The sequence below is a fragment of the Pinus tabuliformis genome, chromosome 5_2 (assembly GCF_031772625.1).
Source record: "Pinus tabuliformis cultivar Carrire ecotype Pingquan chromosome 5_2, CPIR1, whole genome shotgun sequence".
NCBI classification, from domain to species: Eukaryota; Viridiplantae; Streptophyta; class Pinopsida; order Pinales; family Pinaceae; genus Pinus; species Pinus tabuliformis.
In genome coordinates, this window is record NC_142306.1 from 163,871,481 (window position 1) to 163,894,481 (window position 23,001).

At 38.1% G+C, this 23,001-nt stretch overlaps 1 pseudogene; it reads right to left on the reverse strand.

The window, feature by feature from the left end:
- Positions 1 to 546: 546 nt before the first annotated feature.
- On the reverse strand, positions 547 to 17,966 carry LOC149158054 (kinesin-like protein KIN-14U; annotated as a pseudogene).
- Between the last annotated feature and the right edge of the window lie 5,035 nt (positions 17,967 to 23,001).

Sequence of the window (23,001 nt, forward strand, 5' to 3'; positions counted from 1 at the left end):
AGGAGTATTACACTCTAAAAGGCATTGGGATTTATCAATAGTATACTGCTTATAATATTTTTCATTGGCCTTCTTGTCATTGCCCATGTGTGTCTTACCCTGAAAAGAGCATTGAGATTCATAAATGGTACTCTGCTTGGAATAAATTCCAGTCCTAATCTTATTTTTGGAGATTCCACCAACCTTGGGTGAATTTCTCTCTGAAAAGCATAGGAATTCATCAATACCACACCTCTTAGAATAAATTCTATTCATTTTCTTTTTGTTGGGCAGTGAGGAATGCGTAAGAACACTGTCATTAGATACATAGCTTTCTGAACCACAAGTTGATTGATCTATCTTGGGAAAAATCACAGTTTTGGCATTCCCTGATAATGGTTTTTTCCTTTCATTACTCAATTGCATTCTCTTTTTCATTATGCTTGGAGTTTTGAATTTTGCATCCACTGACTTACCTCAGATGCGACTACAGGCTGTGGCATTAATATATCTGGGCAAGCCCACGGACCCTTGTGCTACATTCCCTAATTCAATATTGTATGGCATCTATGTTTCTTGACTAGCTTGACTATCTGATGTTTCCTGGTACCCTAAGGATGGATCACTCTTTGCAAGATGTTTCTTCTTTTCTCTCAAAAGAAACTGAACGTTTTGAATATTGTTTCTTGCACTTTGGCAGTCATCTTCAAGGCATCTCATCTGCTGCATCAGTTCAACCATGTTTGCTTCTGTCTGAACTTTGACTTTCTGCATGGCACAATAAGAATAAGCATGGTAATCGTTCCCTCAAAAATTGGTATCAGTTCTATGATAAATTTCTATTACCAGGCATTCTATGACCACTAGACAAAGACAAAGAAAAGTGTTCATTGCATGTATGTAGGACACCCAAGACAAGGAAGAGCGAAATAGACAAAGACAAAGAAGAGTGCACATTGAATATATGTAACACACCCAAGACAAGAAAGAGATAACTTGACAAATGATTTTTATTCTAAAAGCAACATAAAGTTGTCTGCTGTATCACAAGTTCACTGATTGTACCTCACAAGAGTCAGATATAAACTAACACCACTCAAGAAAATATGCATGCAGCAATATCAAAGACAAGAAAGAGAGAACTAGACAAATACCAGTGTGAATTGCATATATGTAGCATAACCAAAGGCCAAGACAAGGAAGAGAGAACTAGACAACTGGATTTTATTTTAAAAGCTACATAAATATGGCCGCTATATTGTTGGCATTATGTTTCTGGTATGGCTATATGTTACAGATGTTGTACTTGATGGCAACTCCCGTGGCAAGGCTCTCAATATGTTGAAAATTAAGAAGTACGCAGGAAATCAGTTCAGAAGGTGCGTACCCGCAGGTACACCATGCAGGGACCGCGTCCAGATACGCAGGCCAGCCGTTCAGGAGGTGCGTACCCCCAGTGCACACATTTCAAGGCAGAGAAAAGCACACGTGGGGTTTCTTATGTTTTACTCTTGGTATTTAGCCGTCGGTATTTGTGTTATTACGGTTTTGGCTCGTGGTATTGTTCCATGATTTTAGGAGGAGATTGCCTATATAAAGAAAAGGAGATCACTTGGCTAAGCATCTTTTGCAATTGAATATCTTTAGATCTGAAATATTGGGTTATGGTCTTAAAAGCTTGATCTATATGAAAGGGAAGTTGAAGGCGAATCTGTGAAGGGTGATCTCTCGAGCGCATGATCAGATCTGAGCAACTGTGCCACTCTGGTGGACTGCCTATTCGGCCCTAATCAGAAGTACGCAGGTGTTTAACAGAAGAGCTGCGTGGGTACGCAGAGCAGAAACAGGAGATCTGCGTGGGTACGCAGAGCAGAAACAGGAGAGCTGCGTGGGTACGCAGAGCAGAAGAAGGAGAGCTGCGTGGGTACGCAGAGCGACTAAGGTTCAGGTGCGTACGCATAGTAAAAGTACACGACGCGATAGTATTTCTGGGTGCGTACCTGCAGTAACAGTACGCGGCGCGATAATGTCTCTGGGTGCGTACCTGCAGTAATAGTACACAGTGCGGTTGAAGGAACAGTGCGTGGGCACGCAGTGCGGCAGAAGGATCTCTGCGGGTATACGCAGGAAAGCAGAAGGTGAATTGCGTAGCGACGCAGGCCATAGAAGGGAAAACTGCGTATCTGTCTTAAGATGTTCTGTTGATTGAATTTTTCTGTTGATAAGGTGTTCTGGGTTAGTTCTGTTATTACTGATCTGATAACTGTAGTATATACTTGATGATCATTTGATGCTTTATGAAAAGAAGTAGGGGGTTTTAGCTCCCTTCCAGGAGAGACTGGAAAACAAGAAAGAGAGAGTTGTAGCTCTCTGCAGGTTGCAGCCTGCGTACTGGTAAAGGACTGCACCAGTACAAAACCATTGTAAAAGAAGTTTCTAATTTGAAAGAAGATAGAGACATATTGCAGCAGGTGGTTTTCACCCACATTGGGTTTCCACCTTACATCTTGTGTTCTTTGGTGTGACTATCTGTTTTTCTTTGTTCATGCTCATTATTTTATGGTACTGACATGCAAAAATAATTCAAAGAACAAATAAGGAAGATTTATTAAAAGAATTAGATAATACTGATTCACCCCCCCTCTCAGTATTATTTTCAACAATTGGTATCGGAGCAGGTCCTTCAGAGAAGCTTGATCGCTTGAAGGTAGATCGTTCATCATGAGCAACTACGAGAGAGAAGCATCAATCAGGCCACCGGTTTTTGATGGGACAAACTTCAATTATTGGAAGGTAAGAGTTACTGCCTATCTTCAATCTCTTGGTACAGAAGTTTGGGACATCGTAGAGACAGGCTATGCTTTTCCTTCAGCTACTCCTACAGATGCAGCCGAGAAAAAGAAGTATGAAACAAATGTGAAAGCAGTCAGTACTCTATTAGGATGTATATCTCAATCAGAATTCATGAAGGTAATGCACTATAAATCCGCAAAAGAGATATGGGACAAAATTGTCACGAGCTATGAAGGAGACGAACAGGTAAAGCGTGCTAAACTTCAAACTCTCAGAATTCAGTATGAGACTCTCAAAATGTATAATGATGAAAGTGTGGCTAACTATTTTCTTCGGGTAGATGAGGTTGTTAATTGTATGAAGAATTTGGGTGAAGAAATAAAAGAGGCTATTGTGGTTGAAAAGTTCCTAAGATCATTGTCCCCCAAGTTTGAATCTAAAGTATCTGCAATAGAAGAAAAGGAAAATCTTCGAATTCTTACTATGTCTCAGCTACATGGAATTCTAACTGCTTATGAAATGAGAAAGGGAGGTCCATCAGACAGAAGAGAAGCTGCTTTCAAAGCATCAGGCAAAGGAGATTATTATGAAGCAAGCCACGTCCCGGAAGAAGAGGAAGAAGAATCTAATTTTGTCAGAATTCTTCAAAGGGGTTCTGGAAGGTTTAGAGGTAAGTTACCTTTTAAATGCTTTGCTTGTGGAAGAGTAGGTCATTATGCTGCAAAATGTCCTTATAAGGATAAAGGAAAGGAACCTGCTAGATGGAACAAGAAACAGAACGCAAATAAGAAAAGCTACTACAATCATGAAGATAGTGATGGTCTATCAAACAGTGACGAAGATGAACAAGGTAATGAATATAAGTTGTTAATGGCATTTGAAGATGATGATTATATGGATGCTATAGATGTGGATAAACTTTATGATGAAATTACTAGACTCAAGAGATGTATAGAAGAAAAGAACATGATCATTGATACTCTACAATTTCAAATTGATGAAAAGGAAAAACATCTTGAAAAATTAGAAGGTGAAATTGTTGGTCTTAGAAAAGAGATTGAGAAAACAAAAGCTATTAATCTCAAGTTTGTCAAAGGATCTGAAACTTTGGATGAGATTATCAATGTGCAGCGGTCTCCACTAAACAAGACAGGTCTGGGCTATAATGGAGAAACTTCTCAAGCATCCACCTCAAAAAGTTATCTTGATGCAGTAAGAAGAAATGAGCAAAAGAACAATGAAGATCATCAGGTAAAGCAGGGACGAATTACAAACAGAAACTATCAGGGGCAATCCATCTTAAGGGTGAACAAAAGCTACAACCAACCACAGGTAAAATCTTCTCAATTTGGTTCAAGAATAGATGAAAATAGAAATTACAATCAGTTGGCTGGTAGATTCGATAACCGCAGAAGTTTCTTCAATGGACAATGCTTTTCTTGCCATAACTTTGGTCACAAAGCAGCTCAATGTGTTGCATATAAAACGATCATGACTAGGGAAGCTCAAAAACAAAGAAGTATGACAGGGATTACAAAAAGGACCTATAACAAATTTTCGGTTCTTGAAAATGAAGCTGAATGTTCTATTTGCAATAACTTTGGTCATGAAGACTCGGAATGCAGGAGCAGGTTTCAGCAGAAAAGGGAACAAGTCTCAAGCACCAAAACATGGAGAATAAAGGAACCTCAAACAAAAAGATGTGGGATAGCATTTTATGCAGAAGGACAGGAAAATGTATGGTACATTAATAGTGGATGTTCGAAGCATATGACAGGTGATAAAGAAAAACTTGAGTCTTATTCTGCTCTAGAAAAGGGAAAGAAAGTCTCTTTTGGAAATGATACTCCTGCAACTATAAAAGGAAAGGGCATTGCTCAGTTAAAAGAAAAGGTCAAGGCTGGAAATGTTTTGTATGTCGATGGATTGAAGCATAATCTTCTAAGTGTCAGCCAAATGTGTGATCAAAGAACCGAGGTTATATTAAGATCAAATGGATGTCTTGTTCGTGATCTTGATACAGGTAAAACAGTGATCAAAGGCAAAAGAACTCCAAATAATTTGTACATATTTGAAGAAGGACAACAACAATGCTATCTGAGCAAGGATGATGAGCACTGGCTATGGCATCGGAGGTTGGGGCATCTAAGCTTTTCACAAATAAGGAAAGCATGCAAATATTAGGCAGTTCGCGATCTTCCAGATATCAAAATTCCTGACAACACCATATGCAAATCATGTCAGTTTGGAAAACAAACCAGAACTAACTTTCCAGAGAAGGAAGGATCAGCTAGCATGCCTCTTGAGCTAGTACATACAGATACATGCGGTCCATTCAGGAAAAGAACACCTAGAGGAGAAGAATACTTGATATTATTCATTGACGATTTCTCCAGGTTTGTCTGGCTAGGACTTATGAAGCACAAAGATGAAGCATTCGAAAAAATCAAATCCTTCAAAGCTTTGGTTGAAAATGAATCAGGTCACAAAATTAAGTGCCTCAGATCCGACAGAGGTGGGGAGTTTACCTCAAATGAATTTTTCGATTTCTGTGAAGAACATGGGATAAGAAGAGAATTCTCTACAGCTAGAACTCCTTAGCAAAATGGAGTTGTGGAAAGAATGAACAGAACAGTCCAACAAATGGCTCGTGCTATGCTTGATGAATCAGGAACTCCCGCAACTTTCTGGGGTGAAGCTGCACATGCTACGGTTGTTATTCTCAACAAAACAAATGTCAGGGTGAACAACACTCAAACTCCTCATGAGCTCTGGAGTGGTAAGACTCCTTCGGTAAAGCACTTCAAAATCTTTGGGAGCAAATGCTATATCAAGAATACTGATGAGCAGCTTGGCAAACTTGAACCTAGAGCAGATGAAGGCATTCTTCTTGGTTACTCTCCACATAGCAAAGCATACAAATGCTACAATAAAAGACTTGGCAGAATTGTTGACAGCATTGATGTAGTGGTTGATGAGAAGGGATACATTCCTAGGCAAGTTCATCATGAAGACATCGGAGAAGATGAAGGCTACCCTCAAAGACAGAATGATGAAGAAGAAGAACCTCAAGAAGAACCAGAGGAGCAGACAAGAATAGAAGAGAAAACCCCATCCAGATATGTCCAGAAGAATCATCCAGAATCTCAGATTGTGGGGCAGAAAGAAGCAGGTGTACAAACAAGAAGAACAGTTGCAGAAGCCTCAATCTATTTGGCATTACTCTCCTCCACTGAACCACAAAATGTGAAAGAGGCATGCAAAGATGAATGTTGGGTGAAAGCAATGGATGAAGAACTTGAGCAAATCGAAAAGAACAACACTTGGGAGCTGGTTCCTAGACCAAATGATAAGAATGTTATCGGAACAAAATGGGTCTTCAAAAACAAATTGAATGAAAATGGAGAAGTAATTAGAAACAAGGCCAGACTTGTTTGTAAAGGGTATGCGCAGCAAGAAGGAATAGACTTTGAAGAAACCTTTGCTCCTGTTGCAAGACTTGAGGCCATCCGAATGTTCCTTGCTCTCTCAAGTTTTCAAAACTTCAAAGTATTTCAAATGGACGTGAAATCAGCTTTTCTAAATGGAGACTTGGAAGAAGAAGTATACATTGAACAGCCAGATGGGTTCATTCTTGGAAATGATCCAAATCTTGTATGCAGATTGAAAAAGGCTCTCTATGGTCTCAAACAAGCTCCAAGGGCTTGGTACTACCGTTTGGACAAATATCTTCATCAACAAGGTTTTTCAAAAGGATCAGCAGATAGCAATCTTTATATAAAAGTTGAAAATGACAAATTGCTAATACTTGTTGTGTATGTAGATGACATTATTTTTGGGAGCAATGAAGAAGCTATGAGTCAAAGCTTTGCCTTGGTCATGCAGAAAGAATTTGAAATGTCCTTGCTAGGAGAACTGACATATTTCCTTGGTTTGCAAATCCAACAAAAAGAAGGAGGAATCTTTTTATCTCAAACCAAGTATCTCAAACAGATTTTGAAGAAATATGGTATGGAAGATGCAAAACCAGTATGTACACCCATGGTCACAGGATGTAGCCTCAGTGCAAATGATGAATCTGCAGCAGTACATGAACCAACCTACAGATCTATGATTGGAAGTTTACTTTATTTGATAGGTACCCGACCGGACATCATGCATGCAGTTGGAATAGTTGGAAGATTTCAGGCAAATCCGAAGGAGACTCATCTTCAGGCAGTGAAGAGAATTTTCAAATATCTTCAAGGGACTCAAAATTATGGCTTATGGTATCCTAGAGATACAGATCTTACACTTCATGCTTATACAGATGCAGATTGGGCCGAAAGCGTGGATGACAGGAAAAGCACAAGTGGTGGTGCGTTCTTTATGGGTTCCAGACTGGTATCTTGGTTCAGCAAGAAACAGAGTTCAATTGCCTTGTCTACAGCTGAAGCGGAATATGTTGCTGCTGCATCTTGTTGCACCCAACTCCTTTGGATGATGCAGACTTTGCAGGATTTTCAAATCACTTGTACACCACCAATCCCCATCTTATGTGATAACACAAGTGCAATCAGCATCTCAAAGAATCCTGTTATGCATTCAAAAACCAAGCACATACCAATCAAGTATCATTTTCTCCGGGAACAAGTACTTGAACAGAAGGTCAAGTTGGAGTATGTTCCTTCTAAGGAACAAGTTGCTGATATTCTCACCAAACCATTGCCCAGGGACACTTTTGAATACCTCAGGCAAAAGCTAGGGGTTGTTGATGTATCATCTTATTGTTGAACCTTTTCTGATTGATGGTACAGGTTCAGGGGGAGCATATAATGCATTGTTGGCATTATGGAGGATGGTCAGAAGGAGATCTTGGAAATAGCTGCAATATGTCTCTATCTCTTTCATGGTGGATTATGGTTCTTTGTTGCAGATCTGGTTCATATTCGGGGGGAGCATGTTCTTAGGGGGAGCATACCCCTTTGCCCTTGATGTCAAAGGGGGAGAATGAAGTTGAAGATTGTGAGGTTGCCATCAAGTCCAAAGGGGGAGATTGTTGGCATTATGTTTCTGGTATGGCTATATGTTACAGATGTTGTACTTGATGGCAACTCCCGTGGCAAGGCTCTCAATATGTTGAAAATTAAGAAGTACGCAGGAAATCAGTTCAGAAGGTGCGTACCCGCAGGTACACCATGCAGGGACCGCGTCCAGATATGCAGGCCAGTCGTTCAGGAGGTGCGTACCCCCAGTGCACACATTTCAAGGCAGAGAAAAGCACACGTGGGGTTTCTTATGTTTTACTCTTGGTATTTAGCCGTCGGTATTTGTGTTATTACGGTTTTGGCTCGTGGTATTGTTCCATGATTTTAGGAGGAGCTTGCCTATATAAAGAAAAGGAGATCACTTGGCTAAGAATCTTTTGCAATTGAATATCTTTAGATCTGAAATATTGGGTTATGGTCTTAAAAGCTTGATCTAAATGAAAGGGAAGTTGAAGGCGAATCTGTGAAGGGTGATCTCTCGAGCGCATGATCAGATCTGAGCAACTGTGCCACTCTGGTGGACTGCCTATTCGGCCCTAATCAGAAGTACGCAGGTGTTTAACAGAAGAGCTGCGTGGGTACGCAGAGCAGAAACAGGAGATCTGCGTGGGTACGCAGAGCAGAAACAGGAGAGCTGCGTGGGTACGCAGAGCAGAAGAAGGAGAGCTGCGTGGGTACGCAGAGCAACTAAGGTTCAGGTGCGTACGCATAGTAAAAGTACGCGGCGCGATAGTATTTCTGGGTGCGTACCTGCAGTAAAAGTACGCGGCGCGATAATGTCTCTGGGTGCGTACCTGCAGTAATAGTACACAGTGCGGTTGAAGGAACAGTGCGTGGGCACGCAGTGCGGCAGAAGGATCTCTGCGGGTATACGCAAGAAAGCAGAAGGTGAACTGCGTAGCGACGCAGGCCATAGAAGGGAAAATTGCGTATCTGTCTTAAGATGTTCTGTTGATTGAATTTTTCTGTTGATAAGGTGTTCTGGGTTAGTTCTGTTATTACTGATCTGATAACTGTAGTATGTACTTGATGATCATTTGATGCTTTATGAAAAGAAGTAGGGGGTTGTAGCTCCCTTCCAGGAGAGACTGGAAAACGAGAAAGAGAGAGTTGTAGCTCTTTGCAGGTTGCAGCCTGCGTACTGGTAAAGGACTGCACCAGTACAAAACCATTGTAAAAGAAGTTTCTAATTTGAAAGAAGATAGAGACATATTGCAGCAGGTGGTTTTCACCCACATTGGGTTTCCACCTTACATCTTGTGTTCTTTGGTGTGACTATCTGTTTTTCTTTGTTCATGCTCATTATTTTATGGTACTGACATGCAAAAATAATTCAAAGAACAACTAAGGAAGATTTATTAAAAGAATTAGATAATACTGATTCACCCCCCCTCTCAGTATTATTTTCAACATATCACAGGTCCATTGATTGTACCTCACAAGATTCATATATAAACTAGCACCACTCAAGAAAATATGCATGAGAGAGCAGAGTGAGTAGCATATGGAAAAGCCGCCAACCAAGAAATCATGATTGCTAATCATCATACAAAGAAATAAGCCAATCATTTCTGACATCTAAGTTGTTTTCTATCTTAGCAAATGTTGGGATTTTGTATAAGGCTCTTCCTTCAATTTGTCTATATCTTCATCTATAGGAATGATAGTCAAGTAGAAATGGGTTATGATTCCCATATTGTAGTTCACAGTAAGAACCATAGTAAGTTGCAGGCATGAGGAATATTTATTACAAACCGAGATAGAAGACGGATTCATTTGGGAATTCAAGAAGGGGTTTTTCTATATAGAATTACCTTGGTATAATGAGAGTAGAACTCATAAATTGATGGTGTTGGTATCGCAGAGAAAAAGGTAATGAAAGGGATTAGGTGAGTATCATAACCATTTTGAATCAGTTGAAATCTTCATGTATATGAAATGGGCACAAGAGCCTGAAGCGAAGACTTAATGTGGAGAAGAGCATGATTTCAAAGCTAGGAATTATGAGATGAAATACTAGCATACAAAAAGAGAAACCTCTATTTTAGAAGGATGAGAGGAAAAACTTTAAAGGATGCCGAGTTTTCCAATTAGGCATATGTGCCTTGGAAATGTGAGATGGACTCAGAGAGGATAGTCGATTTGTGATCTCTGAAATAAATTTTTAAGTATAGAACTTGAATGTCATGAATTATAATGTCCCTATGAGCTATGTTGGAGAAGTTGTGGTTCGAGACTTGATTAGCTTTTACTTCTGATGTTTGTTGATCATAGCAATGTTTATGAAAAAACGATCATCCAATAGATGTGTGTTGGAGGGAAAATCGCCTTGTATATAATTTAATGCCACGAAGGAGATTGATGTTGAAAATGCATTGAATGGGTTGAAATCCATTGCAAAATATGTATAGGAATACATTGGCATTTTACAATTCCATTATTAAATTGATTTTTTGGAAAGTGTGGCATCTTGTGCTCTTGCTGGACATTTCACCTGATGATTTTGATAACTCCAATTGTTGTTGGAATTCTGAAATAAAAAATTTGTGCAAATACTTAGAACCTCATTATTTGTAAATTGTGCAAGGGTTGCGCTGAATTCCAAAGGAGAGGGCATAATTGCTTTTTGGAAATGGGTATGGTATGGTCTGGATATAAAGATTTCTGAGGTAAGATGAATTAATATTTTATTGCCTTGGTTCAAACTGGAATACGTTTGTTTGTATGAAGACATGGACTTCACGATGTGCCCATAAGGTGGTCTTCTAGATAAAGACACCGCAGTTGCATTGGGAATGCATGAAAGAGAATATCTGTGTGAGATGTGAAAACACCCATTTTGAGTGTATTGGAGGGAACAAAGTGCAAAGTGGAATATCAAGGAAGGTAAATATGTATAAATGATTGAATGCCAGCAGTTTGAAAGCTTGCCGGCATTTTGGGTGGCATCATGATGGCATCACTTCCTCTTATATTTGGGTTGCAAGCTCTCACGTTGGTGCCAAAACAAGTACTGTGTCCCATCTGAGTGTTGTACAATGGCGTCGAAGATGAATAAATGCTGGTAAAAGATAACCTAATGTTTTCCCATAACGTATTTTGACAATGGCTACTATGTTCTGATTTTGAATAGCAATAGGCCTTGATTGTGCCTGTATTGGAGTGGGGGAGGAGAATCCTGCATTTTGTAATTCAAAAACCCAACATTTGAAACAATAATAGAAAGTTTGTATCACAAATTAGCATGTATACTCTAAATGGAATCCCATCAATCATTCTATCCAAAAACATCACAAAATTGAACATATCAGTAACAAAGAAGAAGCATTTCCAATGCGCATGGTTTCTTGTTGAAGCAACTGTGACAAAAGCATTGGGATTATTTACAAAATATATGGATGGCCCAAAAACGTTGGGAGTCATGAACCCGTCTTGTGACGTGAAATCCACCCTAAGACAATGATCCCCCAACAAACACGACCCAACTACATGAAGGCCAAGTAGGAGAGAAAGGAGCAATGCTTCTGTTGTATAGCAGTGAAACCTACAACATATGCTCCTCTCTGGAGAAAATATCATACCTGCAACAAGTACAAGGGATAACAAACAAGTGATTTTGGCACTAAACACATCATGGATTGTAACTTGTTATCCTAGTTAACAAGTCACTGGGATGTCAATCACATAAAAACAGAGTTGCTAATAATAATTTAGAAAGAAAGATAAATGATACTCAACTATAGGAGAGAAGAGACACAAATAACCTACAAATTTCTCAAATACAATCAAAAGCATGAGAAAGTAGACGATCTTACCTCTCGAAGAATCTCTGATGGAAATCCAGTCTGGTTAATCTGTGATGGGACTCTGTATTGGGTTATACACAATCCACTATACCCAAAAAATATTCTAGACAGGGGAACACGATCCTAATTTCGATACGGATGAATGATCCGGGTATAAAATACTGTGAATCATGTGTATCAGCTTCTTCAGAGCAGCAGTCCAAAGAAAAAGTCATTCTCAAGAACCAAGTTCAGTCACCCCGCTCCTAAACAAGCGCCGAACAATATTATGTGCGTGATCTTCACCATATGAACGCAGAATCCTGGCCACATAAAGAAGGTAAACAAAGAAATATGATCATACAAGTTGATCAGGGCCTCAACATACAAACGTGTAGAAAAGACATTAGCCTTTTAGCTGTACATAATACTACAAAATTTTCGACCCTAAAAAGAAAGTCACACCATAAAATTTCTCAAGAATGACATTTCACAATGGCGATCCCTATCTTGTGTCAGAGTTAGCAAAATATGAACAGAAAATTTGTACAAACCCTTCTACTTACAACACTTCTAATGTTAGACAAACCCACTTTTGTTTCAATTTCATTTCTAATTCTGAAAACATGTATGAGCATTTGAAATGATGCATTCTAAAGCTTCCTATGGAAGGAAATCCTATACTCATGAGTGACGGATCTGAGGGATCTCTGGTCTTTAAGGTCAGCTTGGTCTGCAAGTCACCTGTTGTTTCTTTTGTTTTTGTTTTAGCTTTTGTTTCCATTTCCATTGTTGTCGTTCTTTTCGATATTGCTGTTGTTGTTGCCACTGCAATTGCTATTTCTTGTTTACATAGGTCCTTCATCTCATTTTCTTCCATGGGGGATTGTGAGATAGGTTTTGATAATGTTGGCATGGGTAATTGTTTGTAGTTTTGTTCATTTTGAGATGGATTTGAATCGTCTTCATTGTTATCGTTTATAGGCCCCCTATACATAACTTTCTCAACATCAGTTCTGTTTTCTCAACAGCAGGAGTATATGAAATATCTTTGTTCAGTGTTTTATTGGGTGATGTTTAGAAATAAATCACCCTTTTACAGTGTGGAATTGATGAACACACTTGTCTTCTCTCGGGTGTATTGCACTCCGACAAGAACCGGTACTCGGCAATGGTGAACTCCTCAGAATATGCACCAATTACCTCATGTTCGGGCAAGCCAGTATCTTTAGGAGTATTACACTCTAAAAGGCATTGGGATTGATCAATAGTATACTGCTTATAATATTTTTCATTGGCCTTCTTGTCATTGCCCATGGGTGTCTTACCCTCAAAAGAGAATTGAGATTCATAAATGGTACTTTGCTTGGAATAAATTCCAGTCCTAATCTTATTTTTGGAGATTCCACCAACCTTCAGTGAATTTCTCTCGGAAAAGCATAGGAATTCATTAATACCACACGTCTTAGAATAAATGTTATTCATTTTCTTTCCATGGCCTTTTTTCACCAATACCAATAGGAAGCACAATTACTGGATTACTGGGCGGAGTAAGCAACAACCCTCTTGCTGGGCAGTCAGGAATGCGTAAGAACACTTTCATTAGATACATAGCTTTCTGAACCACAAGTTGATTGATCTATCTCGGGAAAAATCACAGTTTTGGCATTCCCTGATAATGGTTTTTTCCTTTCATTACTCAATTGCATTCTCTTTTTCGTTATGCTTGGAGTTTTGAATTCTACATCCACTAACTTACCTCAGATGCAACTACAGGCTGTGGCATTAATATATCTGGGCAAGCCCACAGACCCTTGTGCTACATTCCCTAATTCAATATTGTATGGCATCTATGTTTCCTGACTAGCTTGACTATCTGATGTTTCCTGGTACCCTAAGGATGGATCACTCTTTGCAAGATGTTTCTTCTTTTCTCTCAAAGAAACTCAACGGTTTGAATATTGTTTCTTGCACTTTGGCAGTCATCTTCAAGGCATCTCATCTGCTGCATCAGTTCAACCATGTTTGCTTTTGTCTTAACTTTGACTTTCTGCATGGCACAATAAGAATAAGCATGATACTCGTTCCCTCAAAAATTGGAATCAGTTCTATGATAAATTTCTATTACCAGGCATTCTATGACCACTAGACAAAGACACAGAAAAGTGTTCATTGCATGTATGTAGCACACCCAAGACAAGGAAGAGCGAAATAGACAAAGACAAAGAAGAGTACACATTGAATATATGTAACAAACCCAAGACAAGAAAGAGACAACTTGACAAATGGTTTTTATTCTAAAAGCAACGTAAAGTTGTCTGTTGTATCACAAGTTCACTGATTGTACCTCACAAGAGTCAGATATAAACTAACACCACTCAAGAAAATATGCATGCAGCAATATCAAAGACAAGAAAGAGAGAACTAGACAAATACCAGTGTGAATTGCATATATGTAGCATAACCAAAGGCCAAGACAAGGAAGAGAGAACTAGACAAGGAAGAGAGAACTAGACAACTAGATTTTATTTTAAAAGCAACGTAAATATGGCTGCTATATCACAGGTCCATTGATTGTACCTCACAAGATTCATATATAAACTAGCACCACTCAAGAAAATATGCATGAGGCACTGGTTGTATACAACACTCTTCCGATAATAAACCTTTTCATAGAACATGCCTGTTAAATACCTAAATAGAATGAACAAGAGGCTTCCTTATTTTTTCCCTTTACAGGAGACCTAGACAAGGTTCGGGCATAAGGATTTACATAATATAGTTCTCGTCCAAGGTGAACCCCCCTTGCTCTAGTCGCAAAACTCAAAGAACAAATCATCTCACTTAAATCATCTGCTTTAGGACTAATATGGACAAGCATCAATGTTTTTGAGTCTTCTCCTGCATTTTTTCAAAAGAATGTGTTTTAGAATCTCAAATTAATGAAATAAGACACCATAAGTCCATCTGCAGAAGAACCAAGAAAACAAACCTTCACGGCATACAAAGAGAACAAATGGACAAAAAAAGCGAATTCGTTACCTATTTAGTCTCTTAGGATTTGCGTAAGTTTTCTGTTCCTGCACATGTAGAACTTTATATAAATAATCACTCTGTAAAATTAGATTGCAAAATGTATCAGATGTAGCGAACAAACATGAAACCAAGTACTTCTTTTCAGCTTGCAATCAACAAATCAAGATGTTGTTTGTTTTTTTACACTATAAAGACCACTAGATTTTCTTTCCTCAGCAATGCAGAATACCATTACAATACAAAATTCTCGAGTATGAATGCAGATCTCCATAGGAATTTTATCCATGCATCCCTCCCAACACGAGTAAATATATTAAATTAAATTACTATTTCAAAATAGACAGAAAAGTGCTGATTAATATTAGGAAATATGAAATTACAATCCACAATCAAGGAAGCTTTCTACAAGCTCCAAACCCTAAATCTGGTAGCACAAGCCAGCTACCAAACCCTAAATATGGTGGCACAAGCAAGCTACCAAACTCAACCCAACAATAATTCACCAAATGTATCACCACCTCCTCAGTTGGAGTATGCCTTACAATGGAATCCTTTTTAACCACTGAAAGAGGCACATAACAAACTGTGACTAACTAATTCTAATTCAATAATACATTTTTGTGTGCAAAAATGTGTGGGGCGGGTGGGTAGGTCTAAACTAGCCTAATCACTAACATTCCAAGTATTGTGGTTTTTAATACTGACTAAACTAAACAGTGCTGCCAGTAACTACAACATTTCCATAATTTCAGTGAAATGCCTATTCACCTAACCGAACTAAACACTGCACTTTCACGGCAGTACTTTTAGCAAACTTTCCTTAATCTCAACAAAACTGGATTGTTATAGACAAAAAATAAATGAGTACACTCTATAAACCTCAAGGAATTATTATACATGTTGCCCTCTTCCTCAAGTGCCAAAAAATTAGCTCTATATTTTCCATTTCATGGGCTCTTTGTAGCCTTTATATGTAGCATGCCTTCTTTTTACAGATCTCATAGGAACGTATTGACCGAAAAGGATCCACATCTTATAATATGAAAAACGTAAAATCCCGAGTCCCTGACCGATGTGACAAACATACTTTGGAAGCTTCGCATGAAACTAGTTGCACCAAGAGGTGCATTCTACAGCCCAAGTGGAGAGATGTGCAATGTCTCTGTGTAACACTTACGCTGTTGACCTTTTCTATATTGAAGGAAAACAAAAAATTTAATCCTTTAATGTTCATTTATGGTATAATAATAATATATCGAGAGAGGAGAGTGTTTTAAACTAGCCGAAATATGTCCTAACCATATATCTAACAAACACCAAGAGAGATCAAAGACCTCCAGGTGGAAACCTTTCCTCAAGTATTTGCACTCTAAAAAAGTTTGGCACCTCAAGGGATTTTATCCATCTCAGCACTTGATAGATCCAAGATAAAGATGCACCTAGGCTGGTTACAGATTCAAGAGTATTTACCTATAAGGAATGTGAGCTTAATTATTCTGTAATGCACTAATCACATCACCAAGAGCTGAGAGGGACATATTTATCGCCTTCCCTTCCTCCATAGTCTGACCTGTGGCCTGTGTCTTTTGCAAACGTTCACTTCCACCGAGATCTACCATCCAAAGCTTGCTAGTACCTCTATATCTTTGTGTAGCACTCGAGAAATTGATAGCAATCTTGATTAAACTGCAGACAGTAGAAGAATTACGGAGATGAATGAATGCGACTAAATCCCATCTTTATTGCAGGTGTAGATGATAACAACAATTAGCTCCACCCTTGACTTTGTGGGGGGACTTATCTTCTTTGGTCCACCCTTTTGCTAGCTATGCTTTAGGGTTACTAATTTAGATTTAGATTTAGGACTCATTTCCATTTTACTATTTTTTTTGCTCTTACATGCATTATGCACTCCCTTTGTAGCTGATAATGTATTTAGTAGTCTCCACTCCCATTGACCCATTTTTGGTCATTCATGGACATTAATAGAACTTCAAATTCAATTTATAATTATATTCACTGTACCAATCCAGTATTGTTAGTCAAAATAGGTGCGTACCAATGTGATCTACTAGATGGCTCATTGGCATTGGTCCAAGCTATAGATTGAGCTCTGCTACCTTTGCTATACAATTTTCTTGCTTGGCTGAAATTGGTCATGATCACTTCCCTTAGGTTCTCAATCTCAACTCTACCCTTTGCATCCATTTGGATAGAAAGACTGAATAGCAAGAAGAAAAACAATCTGATTGCATTACAACTCCATACACATTTAACTTTTGAAGAAGGATACCATGATGTGAGTGTAAAATATCATTTTGGAGAAAAGGTGTACTAACTTTGTTGATTGAGAGGTAAGTAAATCCCTAAAGTGTCCCATGTATAGTTCTAGCATGCTAAATGAGAATGTGAAGCTAACAGTCGTGTCCAGAGAGGCCTGATGAAATAGTTCTTGCATCATATGGGGAACAATCCCAGGACAATCTGGCGTGCCTTCCTGCAAAATTTGATAAGAATCAAATAGATAATAGCCTAACTGTATCCACCAAGTGGTTAAGAAACAATACCATCGTTATATATGGCTCAATGAGAAGTCCAAAATAGAAAATACAAACCATAGTAAAAGTTTTGCCAGTCCCTATCTATCCATAGGAAAAAATGCATACATTGTGTCCATCCAAAGCTGATTTGATACTTGGCTCCACTTCTGTAAAAATTTCATCTGTAGAATTGCAAGACACATTTTTTTATATAATGTACTGCTAGATATATTGATGACAAAAATGTGAAGCTTTTGTTGAACAATAACCTACAGTCTAACTGCAAAATATAGTGTTTTTTGTGCACCTTGTGAAGCACCAAGAAGGAAAACCTTGTCAAAGTTGTATTCTTTAGTTTTTCCTCCAGCAAATCTTATGACTACTTTGTCTAGATCAGGAACTACAAGAGGCCCAGGTATTGCCTGCTTCTCACTAAAGAGGAAAGGCCTCACTGGACAAAAAACATGGATGTTTCCTGCATAATTCAAAATGTGTGATTTCAAGCATGAAAATAATGGATCAACTTTGAAACCATCTATGCCATCAAGAGCATCTTGCTAAGTATATTAATTTCACAGGGCTAATTGAAGGTCTAAAGGACTTTTAATGGCTTTCATAAGGTGGATGAAAAAAAATTCAAAAGGGCATATGACTGGTATGGTTCTCAGCTCAAGTCAAGCAGGATGAATGGGTCAAATGTGCATAAATAAAGTTACATGGGTTGTGTTTCAAAAGTGACTTTGTAGAAGCACCTGCAGAGTTTTCATGGCATACAAAACTTGTAATTGGAGGCAGTTTGATGCCATAGCAGAATTAAAACAAAGACTTTCTGAATGTGGTCACAAATGTTCTGTGTGCTTGGATAGTTTGTTCCGAAGTAGAGAATGATAATGTCCATATCAAACCAAAAATGAAAGGTCTACATGATACACTTATATTACAGAAAAAAATAATTCTTCAGCACACAAGTCAAAGTCTGACAGAAAAGCCCAAAGGAATAAAAAAACATCAGATTGGAAATGGTGTATATAGAGGCAAGTGACCTATCAAGCACTTGAAAAGAAATAAGGTGTAAACACCTAAAATTTCACTTGAATCAATATAAAGGGATGCTATTAATGTGTTCTGGGCTACTTTCAGCCACAACACGGAAAGACTACTCTCTTGAAGCCTAAATTTTGGTGTGATATGTTGTAATGAAGCAGGAAATTGCGGCAAAGCCTTTCCACAATGAAGAATGCTTGGATCAGATGCAAACTCAAGCCTCCTCGGGGATATCAAAAGTCTATCTAAACTATGAATCCAGTGCTCTGTACCTATTTCAAATTTTGTGGGAGCAAGGTCAGACACTTCTATTTGTATTCTTCAAAAGGGCTGCTTAGGTTTTATATATATATACTTGTGCAGCAACCACTTAAAGGAGTAAGGGCTGACCTGTTTGAGCCAACCTACAAGCTGTATTGAAACATATTTCATGGAGGACCAATTTATAATGTGTTTTGAATCAGTTTTTCTATATGGAGCCCACCCACGTTATTGCAACAATTAGGTGTTGATCTCTGTTTTGGGTGAGTTATAGATATGAGAAGTAGAGATAAAGCCTGTTTGGGAGTATTGTTGGCAGATTTGTATGTTGAGCATTCACCTTAGAAGATTTTTCCCACATTGGTGGACACTTGGAGGTCTCATGTACATGATAAGAAGAGTTGTCCCACCTCTTGAAAGTTAGATGTGTCCACTCTGAAGCCCCTGTGCTCATTTTTTAGGAGGGTTTGGGATCATTCTTGATAGGATTGGAGGAGAAGACCCACCACTAAGGGTGGATAGTTTACTTTGGAGCCCAATCTTTTACTTTGGATGACACCTAGGGAGTTTACTGGCTGATTTGTAGAGGAGAAGCACCTTTGAAGGGCCTTTGGAGGTTGGATGCTGCACCAAAACCATTTTTCCCCTCATTTGTTGGAGATGGGTCACTTTTTTGGGCCTACTACCTCTCGTGTAAGCATGGGTACATATGATCACTTCGCAATATTTATTAGCATTATTGCAAGCCCAAGGTCATGTTACCCCTCTTTCAGTAGGGGTACTCCAAAAATTTTTGGACACACCATATAAGCCCAAAGAATGTGCCTTATAGCCTTGTAAAGTCATGTGGGTGTGTGTTATTTTGTGAAAGTGACTCTAAGATCCCCATTGGTGTGGATGTTCATGGCTACTTTCAGTTTTGTTTTATTCATGGTATGTCTAGATTTATGGCACTGTTGACTTCCCCTTGGTGGGAAGTAACTCCTGACCTTGATGGGTATCATTGCAATATTTATTTTCAAATTTATTTTAATTTCCCAAAAATTATTCTATGAAATTTCTTCAGGAAAAGCACATAATAATTCTTGCAAGAATTTGAGTGATTTAAATTTTAAAATCAATAATTGCAAAGTTTGTAGACAAATTCTATTGTAAAAATCAACTCCTGGTTTGAAGCAACACCATCACTACAAACACATAAACATGTTCAACTTTCAGAGGCCCCAAATGAAAATGATCAGATTTTCTATAGATACAACCTATCTTATTCAAAACTAATTACCTATGACCTTTGGGGTGGCTTGTTATGAGATGGAGTTTCTGATGGTATTATTGGAATTTTGGTTGTTCCTCTTGTCTGCTTGTCTTCCCATGCTTTGTTAAATATAGGGTTGCTTTAACTCAAGGCTCCAACACTGGGGATAGGTGCACCTCTGCCAAGCTGCAACATGTTGAATAACCTTTACATCAATGAAATATAGAGTTGTTCCTTGGAGAGAGTTATTGCTTTATGAAATCTTATGTTAATGCCATGAACCTTGTAACAAATATTCATAGTGCTCAATCAATTTGCTTCAGCCAAGAATCTGCCTAACCAAATGCTAATGGATTCCTCTCACCTGTCAGATAATACGCAACAATATTTTAATGTTTTCCTAGAAGTATAGGTATAATAAATATCCATATTACAGATTATGATGCAAAATTAGGCCCTACTAGTACCTAACTTAAGAAGGCTTCACAAAGACTCGTATTGTCTCACAGAAGGTGCAAAATAATTGGAATTTTTAGAATAATGAGTTTGAACAATAGATGGTGAGAAATGTCCTTAGTCAACCTAAAATCTTTAATTTCAAATGTTATAGATGGAATGGCCTTTATTTTAATCAACCTATGCCATTAATAATTTCTCAAATCAGCTGTGTGTAGACTTGGTTCATAAGTACCTAAGCTTTGTATTCATGGCTTGCAGGACACTGACAAATTTTGCATGCCCATTCTCCACAAAGCATGTAATTTCATGGCTTGATTTCTAAAATCTGCATGAAAGTAAAAGCATACCTTAGTCCTAGACACACAGATTGGGAGTAATATTTATAAAAGAATTAAATATAATAAATTATTCTGTTTAGATAGGATATCTATCAATCCAAGATCATGGCTATTCAAACCATAAGCAAAAAATAATGCCCTTTTCCAGTGTTATTGACCACTTTATCTAGTGACTAATTAGAAAACTTCCAAAAATTTGGCTTATTTCTACATTTGGAACTATTACCTTAACAGGTATTCTAACATTATAAATTATGGTTTAAATTTGAATTATGTCAGTTTTTACTGAAAGCAATTTACAAGAAGGAAAAACTATGAAATACTTACAGTTTCATTGGTTTGTATGTTTCCACCCTATGACTCTTGCCCAGTTGTTGAAGGTGGTAACATGCACTCTGCTCCAGGTTTGTTCCCAAATCTTTGGCATATGATACCCTCATCTTCCTTGTTAGACTGTTCTTCATGGCCAGGCTTTGCACCTCTAACAACATGGGCACCCTCAAAATAAGATGTGTAACTAGTATCTTGTTTAGTATTCTAGTTCCCAAACTTCAGAACATGTGTTGGCCGCTGTTGTAAACAAATACAAGAAAAACACCCTAAAAATGTCAATTTATAAAAACACATACAAGAAAACATCCATAGATATCAAAGTTCACAAAAGAGAGGGGAACTCTAAAATCCCTTGCCTTCACCGTTTGGGGTACCATTGTTGTTTGCTTGTTGTAATCCTTCATGTTCCATGATGTACTTATTTGATCTATGAAGTATATATGCAACATTTCTCAACAAAAAATAAGAGAGGGAGACCTCCTATGTGACAAAATAATACTTCAAACTATGTCAATGGGACTAGGAGGACAACATTTAACAACAACAATAAAATAAAAAAGGAAGGGAACCCAAAAGAGTATCCCTAGAAAGTGGAATTGATAATAGATAATACTTGAGAGAGAAAATCCTCCAAGTCATGACTAGTCCTCTCGAAAGCAAAGATTATGGAGGTGAGGAAGAGAAGCATCCTTACTAGCATTTGAAACAAAGAGGAGCCATCACCATCCACCACCATAAATGTGTCAATGTTGACACGGTTACCCCTTGGTTTGTGCAAGAAATCACAGGGCTAATTGAAGGTCTAAAGGCCTTTTAATGACTTTCATAAGGCGAATGAAAAAAATATGCAAAAGGGCATATGACTGTTATGGTTCTCAATTCAAGTCAAGCAGCATGAAATATGCATAAAGAAAGTTACATGGTCTGTGTTTCGAAAGTGACTTTGCAACAATTCTTGCAGAGTTTTCATGGCAGACAAAACTTATGATTAGAGGAAGCTTGAAACTTTGATGCCATAGCAAAATTCAAACAAAGACTTTCTGAATGTGGTCACAAATGTTCTGTGTGCTTGGATCATTTGTTCTAAGGTAGAGAATGACAATTTCCATATCAAACCAAAAATGAAAGGTCTACAGGATACTCTTATATTACAGAAAAAAGCATTCTTCAACACACAAGTCAAAGTTTGATAGAAAAGCCCAAAGGAATTAAAAAACATTAGATCGGAAATGGTGTATATAAAGGCAAGTGACCTATCAAGCACCTAAAAATAAATAATGAGTAAACACCTGAAATTTCACTTGAACCAGTATAAACTTGATGGAGAAGGACATCTACAAATGTTATCCCAGTAATTAGGAAACAAAAGCTGGGAAGTGCGGTCCCTATGGGGCCTTGGTAAAGACTATATCTGCCATTCTTCAAAAATAAGGAACAACACAGGGAATTTACTAGAATGGAATATGGATGATTGCAAGAGCCCTAGCTTATGTACAACCTTGGTATGAAAATTTTGATTGAGCATTCACATCTAGATTCTACACATAAATATCCTCTCAAGCATATTTCTGAGATAGAACTCATTGATCAAAGGATAAGAAAAGTTCCATCCTATGAATATGTTTGTGGATTTTCTCCAAAAGGCTTATAGCATGAAAAATATTTATTTGTCAGCAGGTATCCTTTTTATCTATCCTTGTATTATTTCAATGTGGCTTCAGGGTGGTCCAACACCTTCAAGAGCTTTATAGAGAAAATGGGCATCAAAGCTTGCAGTGCATGCAAGTCTAGTTAAAGCTGTATGGAGCTCCTTCACAGTGTTTAGAAGAACTAGAACTATGGTTGTCAAAATAGGACAAACCTCTCCAAACATTGATCCACTCTTAGTTGTTAAAGCAGAATTGTCCCTAGCAAGTCTAAGGTTTGATGAAGCTGCATGAATGAAGCTTAGGTTTTAGTTTTTGAATTGAATGAAATATATCACATCTCTCATTATAGATTCATAGAATGGATTTCGATGGTTGTGTTGTAGGAAACATCAGATCTTCCTCACAGTCACCAAATGTGCAGGATAATGAAGTTTTGAGCAGCATTTGTGAGATGTTCTTGGTCTTCCGCTTGGTGATGCATCTATGAAAATCCAAGCTGCCA